Source organism: Pelodiscus sinensis, chromosome 14, assembly GCF_052426305.1.
Source record: "Pelodiscus sinensis isolate ZL-2025 chromosome 14, ASM5242630v1, whole genome shotgun sequence".
Classification (NCBI taxonomy): Eukaryota; Metazoa; Chordata; order Testudines; family Trionychidae; genus Pelodiscus; species Pelodiscus sinensis.
The window spans coordinates 11,782,721-11,792,746 of record NC_143065.1 but is presented as its reverse complement, the minus strand read 5'-3'; positions in this window follow the sequence as shown (position 1 = coordinate 11,792,746).

Genomic DNA, 10,026 nt, shown 5'->3' with positions numbered 1-10,026 from the left:
CGGTTGGTAAATTGTTTATCCCAAATTATCTGTCTCCATCTATACAGGCTGGAATGCCTTAGTTTCACCCTTTGTCTGGCCTACACGGAGACAGGCCTGAGCCTGTCCATTGTAGGGGAACACTTGTAGCATATCTCTGGCACGAGGGCCATGCTTTGTTAACAATAAACCTGGCAGAGCTGTGGTCTCTTTGGGCAGCTGATCAAGATGTGCTGAGCCAGCTACCTGGCCAGAGCCAACAACAGGCGGATGAGCGGGAGGGGGCAGAGTTAGAATGGGGAGAGGGAGCGGGAGTGGATGGACACAGAGGGATGAGGGATGGTGAGTGAGGGGTTGCAGAAGAGGGGGATGGAGGAGTGGCACCGAAGGAGCTTCTGGGAGGATGGAAGGGAACCCGAGGGGTGTGCTGTGAATGCAGCCAACAGAAGCAACAAAGGGCATGACCCTCTTGTATTTTTAACATAACACGCATTAGAAGGAGACAGAGAAGTTTTCTAAATATGGAAACGGCAAAAAACTTTCCCAAAACACAAAATGACCCCAAATCTGCAGACACAAACAAGGTCAGGAGGCAACATGGCAAAACAGAACCAGACTCTGATATGAGCTAAAACCGTGTTTCTCAACCAGTGGTACAAGTACCCTTGGGATACTCGAGAGAAATCTGCGGGGTACAGCAACATAACTAAAATTTGAAGAAAACTGAATTTTGGTTTTAAGTTTTACAGCGCTTTATTATTTTTGTACTTTTTACACCGGAAAATGTCATCATCTGCTCAGCTACGATTAAGTTGTTTAAACAAATGTGTTGCAATGGTAGAAAAAAATACCTGTGTGTCTGAAAACTGCAGGTACTGGGGGTACTTACAATTTTTTTTTAAAAGGGGGATACTTATTTTTTTAAAGGGGCACTACATAAAAAAAAGATTGAGAAACACTGAGCTAAAAAATGCAAAGTGAGGTTCAGCTGTGACGCAGCAAGTAAAAGAGGGAGAAAAATCACATCCTAGTCTGTCCGGAGACCACAAAATGAGAACAATTCACTCCTGTGGATCTTGGTTTCTGAGGCAATGGAATGCCAACTCTTGTGCAATGCTATTGATTAAATGGCAGCTAAAAGGCAAAGCTGTATCTGGGTTTGCTTTGCTTGGTGGGTAATAAGATTGTCTGATTTGCAGATGTCATATTTTGTGGGTTCAAAATGCCAGCCGATATATTTGAGCTTTGCAGGGTGGTTATTTCTCTGCAGGAGTGGTACTTCCCTTTACGACCTGGGGCCTGCAGAAATTCACTGCGAGGGGTGTGATGAACTGGGGTCTTTCAAAGCCTGTGAAATTCTCATCAGTGGTGGAGTAGTCACCCTGGTATCTTGGGAAAATTCCCATTCAGGAAAATGGACTCTGGCTCCCTAAATTCTGTCTGCTGTCAGGGTCCTTGTATCTGGAACTGGGCTGAGAAAACAAGGCTTTTTGGAGGAGAAAACTGGTTTTGTGGTTAGAGCATGGGCCACGCAGAAGTTCCTCAAGGGCTGTGCAGGCACTCGGGTCAGCCATGGAAGGGTACCTCTTCCTCTAGGGCAGCCTGAATCCCAAATCCCTCATCACTGGCCCCACCCCAAAGTCCTTTCCCCCAGCTGCAGCCCTCACCTCTCCTGCACCCTGACCCTCTGCCCCATCCCTGAACTCTCTCCCACTCACTGAACCCCTCGGCCCCACCTTTGCCACCCAGCACCTCCATACTGGTGCACACACAAAATTCATTCCCCACATGTATGGGAAAAATGAGGGGGAATATTGCTTGGGATTCAGGAGATCCCCATTCAATTCTGGGCTCTGCCACAGATTTTGTGTAACACCTTGGGCACATCACTTATGGTCAGATTTCCAAGTCTTCATCACCTGCAGTTCCCAATAAGAACAAAAGGGTCTCCTGGGGGGCTGAGGACGTCTAAGAATGGCCAGCTCATTTGTGCCTAAGGGGGAGCAGAATTCTTCTGAAATTCAGCCATTAGTCTGGGGACGTTGATTCTTACATTGCTCACGTCCGGGTTATGGAGAATTAAACTGCCAGTTTTTATGAAGTATTTTGAAATCCCCTGGTGAAAAGCTTGGTTTCTGAGTAGATTGGATCACCCTTGTTCCCAGACTGGTTCAGCCCCTGCCTCGTTACTGATTGATTTTCTTTCTCCAGATAAATTCACTGGCTACAATCTTGGCTCACTGAAGTCAATGACGAGCCTGTCCCAGGCTACCGGCACATTAAGCAATTTCTATAAAACAGCCCGTAACATATTAACTCTACCGCTCTGCCCTGAAGGAAAACGTAGGTCTCCTAAAATACCTTCCTAAAATACCCCGGGCAAGGGGCATGATTCTCCACTGCCCTACGACTCCTTTATGGATCTGGCCCAGTGGGCATGCTGGTCATGCGTGTGGGAGAGCTGACGCGGTCAGAGCACTACTGTGCACTAGCTCTTTCTGGGTGTTTACGTGAAACTATGCTCGAGCAAAATGTGAGCTCGTTAGAGAGGGTCCCAGCTGGGCCCAGAATTCTGGGCATGCCCCATTTGTGCTTCTCAGCTGGAATAGAGAACCTAGCTCAACATCTTCCAGCCCATCCCCCACAGACTGAAACTATCCTTTTAATTACATAAGAACATAAGCGCACCCACACTTGGTCAGATCAATGGTCCATCTAGCCCGGTATCCTGTCTGCCGACAGTGACCAATACCAGATGCCCCAGCGGGGGGGAACACAACAGGGAATCCTCATGATTCCTCCCTTGTCACCCATTTCCAGATTGATGCTCCAAATCCTTTGGCAACCTCCCCAGAAAAGCCTGGGCAATCAAATGGGACCTGTAACATACGCTAACAGAGCAAGGGCACATCAGTAAGAACTGGTTCTCCAAAAGTACCCTACCCTATCCTTATGCCCAGGAGCAAAAGCAGTAACATAGAACAAGGGGAGAAACAGCTAAGCAGAGGGAGCAGAGGACACAACAGAAATGGGGTTTCAATGATTTTTGCAGAATTTGAGGGGGAGGGTGGGAACGAGAATCAGTAAAGTTCTACTGAAGTCAGAGATGTTTAAGTCAGCTGTTTGATTCAGCAGTTAAGCAACACACACATTCCTTGCCAGTTGTTCACAGCGAGCGAAGATTGTGAAATCAATTGATTGCATAAAAACAGATGTTAACATTTTTGTAACCCGAAAACATGAAGGCATGAAAAATACATTCCCCATGTGATGCCTTCAAGTGTCTCCTGCCCACACATAGATGCTAATGAGAATCAGCAACATGAATGAAAGAGGGAAGATGGCCAAGGAACAGCCAGACAACAAGAAGTGGTAGCTGGCCTTTCATTGCATCTCATAGACAGCTAACTCATAAAGTAGGCCTGTGAACCACTGAAATCCTACCCCGGCGGGCTGTTAATTGTACTGGACTTCTGCATGGGGGCACATTTCATCCTGCAAGCAAAGGACAGGACTCTAGTGATTTGTATGACCAGTCTGCATTGTCATTTTTAACCTCCATGTCAACGTTAGGGGTATGCAATGTTCAGTTTAGTCTTTGCGGTGCCATTCTCACATGTACTCTTGGTTAGTTCATAACCCTGGCTATGACTCAAGCATTACCTTGGACTGGACATTGGAACCTGTTTTGTTCAGAGAAAAATACTCGTCAGGGATTATCCCCTTCACCAGGTCACCCCTCCTGTTTGATCTAAGCCCCCTCCCCTCTAAGTGGGGGGGGGGGAAGAGGCATCAAACACGACTTCCCTCCTGTCCATCTCCAGCGACTGACCAAGTGGAAGATAAAGATCGGGAGGGAGGGGGCTTAGATCAAACAGGAGGGGTGACCTGGTGAAGGGGATAATCCCTGACGAGTATTATTCTCTGAACAAAACAGGTTCCAATGTCCAGTGTCCAAGGCTCCATATACCCAAGCACAGTCTACTTGTCATGTATATACCTCACTCAGCATCATGTTAACGGCGACAGACCAACCACCACATCCTTCAGTGCAGTCACTGTGGTTCTAGTATATAGATCCCTGCTTTCTACATTATTTTGTGGAACCTTAAACATGGAATGAGCTAATCCAGTCTCTGCTGGGTTTGTAATGTGCCCATGACCATCACGCAGGGGCCAATGCATGACTACATATCAATTTGAATCTCATTTTAAAAGTTTTAAAACATTCATCAGATGTAGCAACGGGTCACACCTACCTGAAATTCATGCCCAATACAGCTGATCTGAAAAAGAGGCAAAAACAACAGTGAAATACACACATACCCAAACAAAAAGTACATGTAAATGTCTCTTTTCAAGGCAATTTGCTACTTTTGTGGCTGATGCACAAAAAATTATGGATCTATGCAATATATTGCAAAAGAACGCTTTAAAAGCCATTTGGCTAGATCCAAAGTTGGTGTAAATTGGCTTCACTTCATGCAGTTGATGGATTTACATGGGCTGAAGTTCTGGATTTTTAATACACTCCAGACATTTTTTATATTTACTATTGTTTTCTGGAGAATCCAGAGGAGCATTAAAATGGAAGAGATGTTATCTAACTTTCAGTAGAAGAAAAACTCATCAATTGTTACATTTGCCAATAGCTTCAGCAGGCTCCTATGGTCTGTTATCCCTCACATGAGGACCGGCCTCGACAATGAAGGGGAAGAGGAGGATAGGATGCTTGGTTCTTATCGGATAAATAAAGCTCCCGCATTTGTTACTGAAATGAACAAATGAATCTAAAACCTCCAGGACCCTATAAATGAATCTGAAACCTCCAGGACCTGAGCAGCTGTGTTTTGTGCTATGCTCTGTGGAGAACAATGAGACCTGAGATGTCACTGGTGGAAGAGTTCTATTTGACCACCCAGGCCATCATCCCCTGACTGGTGCAAATGTATTACCACACTCTCCAGTTTACAGGCCTTGTTTTCAGGAGGCGCAGAGGATCACGAATACTGATGAACAAGCCTGTGCCTGCCTCATCTGAAATTACACGTGACGTGGCCACAGACGGGACTTTCCCAGTTGAACTGTGCCCTTTCCCGACCTGGAGCGATGGGCATTGGAGGAGGGAGGTCTCCTATGGAGAGCTCTCTTCCCATGCTGAATGGACAGGGTACCGTCTCCACAGCATCATCCTCCATATGAAAGTCCTTCTCCTGGTGGTCCAGGATGGAGCCTTCAGCTCAAAGTCAGGCCGAGTCAAGTAGGTGTTTTCCTGCAGGCTCCTGGGTGGTTCACACACTGAAGCAAGAGCTGCTGCAAAATAGCACAGGATGTTTCATGCTTCCTGCAGGCTCTGTGCAGCCAGAGAGTTGCCCAGTTCTGCCTGGGGCCAGTTCACCCTGTAAGTTATGACCAAGGCTGAACAGGACAGCCAACAATTGCCGATACTGACATGATGCTGCACACAGCCAGCCTTGGTTTACACTGATTGTTAAACCATGTTCGGTATCACAGTAGTAACAGGGTAGTTCAGACCCAGTGACGTTAACGTAAGGTGGCCACTTGTGCACCCCCCGAACATCTGCTGTTCAGATACTACCAGGAGTGGTGTGATCCCACCCCACCGGTGGGAACTCATGTGTAGTGAGTGTGAGGTCCTGTTGTTTTGGGGGCAGAGAAGTGCACTCCTCAGAATGGCATCCCCCGTCTGTGACACTGGACAAAACTTGTTTGATCTCAATAGCAGACAGGGGGCAGAGCATTTAAAACCGGACTGTCCAGTTAAAACCTGCCTATTTAATGTAGACGAGGCCTTTACTGATCACCAGACCAGAGCTGTATCACCAGCTAAGCATCAGCATAGCTGTGTTTGGGACCGGTGGCACCAGATTCTCTCGCCCATCTCCTCTCATGACCTCAGTAACACCCCCCCCCCCCCCCCAGGTAGGAAGGAGATAGCAGTGTTGTCACCATAAACTGAACGGCAGGCACTAAGAACAAAGGCTTCCCCAGAACATGAGCTGGGTTTGGAATTTGTACATCCAGGATTTGGAAAGACTCTCTGAGCCAGCAAAACAAACATTACCAAAGAGTTACTGAGTCATATCAACAAGCAACTAATTAAAACATTAAATAAATCTTACATGGACATAACCTTTCTATTTAAACACCGTCCGGGCTGGATTGGCTCCAAGGCATCTGATCCAGTGGGGCTTATGATCCTCTTTCGATGTGCTGCAATCAAAGGCTTGTTTGTGCCTGGGTTATTTTTCTCCTTCTTATTCTTCTATTATTTATTTGTGTAGTTGAAATTTCTGCTGGTGAAAGGTGCCAGCTTGAAAAGCATGACAGCTAGAGTCCCCTTTATCCACACAGCAGGTATGGCACTGGCAGTAATTGCCTCGTAGCTCTACTCAAGAATACACTTCCAAACACTTGACTCAGGAGACCCAGATTCTAGTTTTGGTTTTGTCACTGGCCAATCAGGTGACACTAGGCAAGTCACTTTGGCTCCCTGTGCTTCAATTTCCCCATCAGTAAAATAGAACTAATGATCCTCACCTTGTTTGTAAAATGCTTTGGGTGTGTCTACACTTCAGGGTTAAACTCGAAACAAGCGATGCAATTTGAGCCACACTAATTGCGTAGCTTAAGTCGAAATAGCTTATTTCCAATTTGGGAACATCTCCACAGCACTTATTCCAAAATAGAGCACTCTTCCTCCAACTTCCCATACTCCTCGTACAATAAGGCTGTGTCTACACTGGCCACTTATTCCGGAAAATCAGCCGCTTTTCTGGAATAACGTGCCAGCTGTCTACTACACTAGCCCCTTGAATTTCCGGAAAAGCACTGACGATCTACTGTAAAATCAACAGTGCTTTTCCGGAAAAACTATGCTGCTCCCATTCAGGCAAAAGTCCTTTTCCGGAAAACTGTTCCAGAAAAGGGCCAGTGTAGACAGCACAGATTTCTTTTCCACAAAAAAGCCCCGATCGCAAAAATGATGATCGGGGCTTTTTTGCGGAAAAGCGCGTCTACATTGGCATGAACGCTTTTCCGGAAAAAGTGCTTTTCCGGAAAAGCATCCTGCCAATGTAGACGCGCTTTTTCCGGAAATACTTATAATGGAAAACTGTTCCGTTTTAAGCATTTCCGGAAAAGGATGCCAGTGTAGACGTAGCCTAAGAGTTATAGGAGTAGGAGTAAGCAGTTCTCCAGCTCGACATTATTTCAACATTATGTCGAAATACCTTCTTGTGTATAGACACAGACTAAATTGTTTTGGAATCACGTCTGTGATTCTGAAATAATGCTGCTGTGCAGACAGAGCTATTGAGAGACGAAAAACACTATGTGATGAAAAACACTATGTAAGAGCTGGGTGCTATTACGGTTTTATTAGAGATGGATGTAAGAAGCACAGTTGGAAACTGGATCTGAATTTTCCTCAAGTTTGGAGCAATTTAGATTTGGGGTAATAAGAACAATACCACCCCACTGTAGCACCTTTAACAGTATGGCCTCAAAAGTTCAAAAATCATGCGTAAGCCTTAAAAATATATTTTTTTAATCGTGAGATTTGTTGTAAGATCATATAATTTAGGTCTTTTTACTTGCCTTCAGGTATTTGGGTTCACATTTTTGAGTGTCTGTCACCAATCAGGAGAGCGAGAATCCTTAAAATAAAAACAAAACAGGAGTTTCTCATGTGATCAGATGAATCCAGAATCTGAGGCTTTAAGAAAAGCACCAAATATTGTGAGACTTACAACCAGTATGTGAGAGTTAGAAGTACAGGAACACGAGGGCTTCAGAAATCTGAAAGATCAAAGCTCAGAATGCCCCAGAGAAGGCGGCACTGTGTTGCCAAGTCTCAAGAATGTATCACAAAACTTGCACTATTCCGTGGTTTCTTGAAGTCCCAGCATCTGGATTATGTTTATGTGAGAATCGCAGCATGTGGAGGGGTGGAGGGGGAGGGAATAAGCCTCTTGCACTCGTGGTTACTGACAGAAACTTGAAAATATGACCCAAGTCTATAGGCACAGGAACAAGAATAAATAATAAAACAAGCCCCAAATTACCATTTAAAAAATCCTCAAGATTTGAAGTCAATTTCATGATTTTTGACTGCTTGCTCTCCCTTCTAGAGTGCAACATGGATATACCAAGGCCACAAGGTCCACACAACCAGACACTGCGATGGCTTAGGCAGGCCCTCTCAGAGAATGACAGAGGCCCGGGCCACCTTGGCTATGTCTACACAGCACAATTTTTTTGGAATAACCTATTCCAGAATAATTATTCTGAAACTAGCCAATTAGCCCATCATAAAACAGGATTTTCAGGTCTCTCCTCCACATTCTATTCCCTATCTCGCTCTTCTCTCCTGAGCCTCCGGTCTCTCGCTCCATCTCTCTCTCTCTTCTCCCTCCCTCCTACTGCCTCCCCATCTCTCTCTCAGCCCTCCTCTGTCTCCTACCTCTCTCTCCATTTCTCTTTCTCTTCTCCTCCCTCTCCTGCCTCTCACTCTCTTTCTCTTCTCCCTCTCCTGCCTCTCGCTCCCTCTTCTCCTCCTGCCTCTCACTGTCTCTTTCTCTTCTCCTCCCCCTCCTGCCTCTCACTCCCTCTTCTCCTCCTGCCTCTCACTGTCTCTTTCTCTTCTCCTCCCTCTCCTGCCTCTCACTCTTTTTCTCTTCTCCCCCCTCTCCTGCTTCTCACTCTCTTTCTCTTCTCCCCCTCCTGCTTCTCACTCTCTTTCTCTTCTCCCCCTCCTGCTTCTCACTCTCTTTCTCTTCTCCCTCTCCTGCCTCTCGCTCCCTCTTCTCCTCCTGCCTCTCACTGTCTCTTTCTCTTCTCCTCCCCCTCCTGCATGGGGAGCGCGGAGCCCAAACGGCTGTTTGTGCTGCTTGCCCCCACACAGCAGCCCGGCTGAGTGTCTGCCTATGAGCTCCAGCTGCCCCCCTGCACCATTTCCCTTCACCCCAGCACTGATCCTGCAGCCTCCCAGTTGTCCTCCTCCTCCCCCTCCCCTTCGTTCCCTCGCCCTTCCCCCGGCCAAGCTCAGCGCCCAGCCCCCACTCACAGGTGCTAACTACAGGACTGAGCGGGGGTAGGCATGGAGCAGGCAGCTAAAGAGAAGCGGCACTTTCCCCTCAAAAGTGCCGCTTCTCTCCAGTTGGCTGTGCAGCTGCTTGTGCTCCTCCAGCCTGCGCCTCCCTCCCGGGCCCACTCCAGGTTGAGAACTCTCCTGGGCTGGTTGGACCAGATGTCAGCACAGTAAGGACATGATGGAGGGTCCAGGACCCGCCCCCGTCCGTGTACGTCAGTGCCCTGCCCCCCTTTGCCTTCCAATGGCGCTCGGCTGGGCCACTGCAGGGGAGCCCAAACAGCCGCTTGCTCCCCTGTGGCAGTCCAGCTGAGTGGCGCAGAAGTCAGCTGCGCACCACGGTGGGAGGCAAAGGGGGGCGGAGTGGTGACATTCACGGCCAGGGGGCGGGGCCTGGAGCCGCTGTCAGGCCGCACGTCACCACCCTGCCCCCATTCACCTCCCGCCATGGCACTCGGCTGACTTCTGTGCCGCTCAGCAGGGCCGCCGCGCAGGAGCAAGAAGCGCAAGCGGCTGTTTGGGCCCCGCGCTCTCCATGCAGCACCCCTGTGCTGCATGGGGAGTGCGGATCCTAAACAGCTGCTTGCTCCCACACTGCAGCCTGGCTGAGTGGCGCAGAAGTCAGCTGAGCGTCACAGCGGGAGGCAACAGCGCCGCCCAGAGGGAACAGCTAGCGTTTCAGTGTTACAGAGTCTCAGACATTGGGCTATTATATATATGATAGCTTATTTAGAAATAGCACGTCTACATTGCAGGGAAGCCTCAAAATTAGTCCAAGCCAGGCTTTCTTAATGTAGACATGCTATCTCGATTTATAGCCCCAGGAGCAATAACTTAGAATGCCCTGGTGAGGGGCTATTTTGAAATAGCAGAAGTAGAGCATCTACATACACCTTATTTTGAAGCTATTTTGGAATAGGTATTATTTTTCCTAG